Genomic DNA, 679 nt, shown 5'->3' with positions numbered 1-679 from the left:
GAAAGTGATGCTTTGAGACGAACTGCATCAGAAGGAATATACACCATGACCAGGTACGTGCAGAGGGGGGAGCTGGGGGTGCTTGAGCACCTGCCCTTTTTGCTCCTTGCCCCAAAGTGCCCTTTTGGTCAATTTTTTTTTTCTTTTTTTGGTATTATTGTTTTCAAAGCCCTCTTCTGACACATAATAACATGTACTAAAATTATTTTTTTGTTTTGTTTTGGTTTTTTGTACAACATAATAAGCCTTCCGGTCACCTTGTTACCTTTGACCTTTTGCCCGTGACGCATGACGCAGTTGCTTTTCGCGTAGTGAGATAAGGCGGCTAACTGGAGCTCAACGTAGCGAACGTTCCAGATTACAGAACAGATTTTGAATTAAAAAAAAGCTTTTGGTGAATAAAGTGGAGTAGACTTGCTACTTGTCAGATAACGGAAAACGTTGAACGTTGTATCGTTTCTGCTTCAGCGGTTTAAGCAGAGAGGTAATGACAAAGACAGGCCTCTACGTCTGGTTTACTCTGAAGAACTACTGAGCGGGAGGAGACAGCCAGGTGAGGAAAAACTGTTCTCATCTATCGATTCAGTATTTTTATCATACAGACATTAGGCTGCTGTTGTTGTGCTATTAGCTAGCTGCTAACTACGTCTTTGCTAGCAAAGATAGATAACTAAAAAGC

General features: G+C 41.5%; 1 protein-coding gene across 1 annotated transcript in view; it reads left to right on the top strand.

Annotated features, from left to right (window-relative positions):
- Window positions 1-679, top strand: part of ddo (D-aspartate oxidase) — a 22,897-nt gene that overhangs the window by 5,565 nt on the left and 16,653 nt on the right. The gene's annotated exons all lie outside the window — the stretch shown is intronic.

Source organism: Poecilia latipinna, unplaced genomic scaffold (assembly GCF_001443285.1).
Source record: "Poecilia latipinna isolate Pla-1442-1.1 unplaced genomic scaffold, P_latipinna-1.0 Scaffold1468, whole genome shotgun sequence".
In the NCBI taxonomy this organism is placed as follows: Eukaryota; Metazoa; Chordata; class Actinopteri; order Cyprinodontiformes; family Poeciliidae; genus Poecilia; species Poecilia latipinna.
This window is presented reverse-complemented; position numbering and strand designations above follow the sequence as displayed.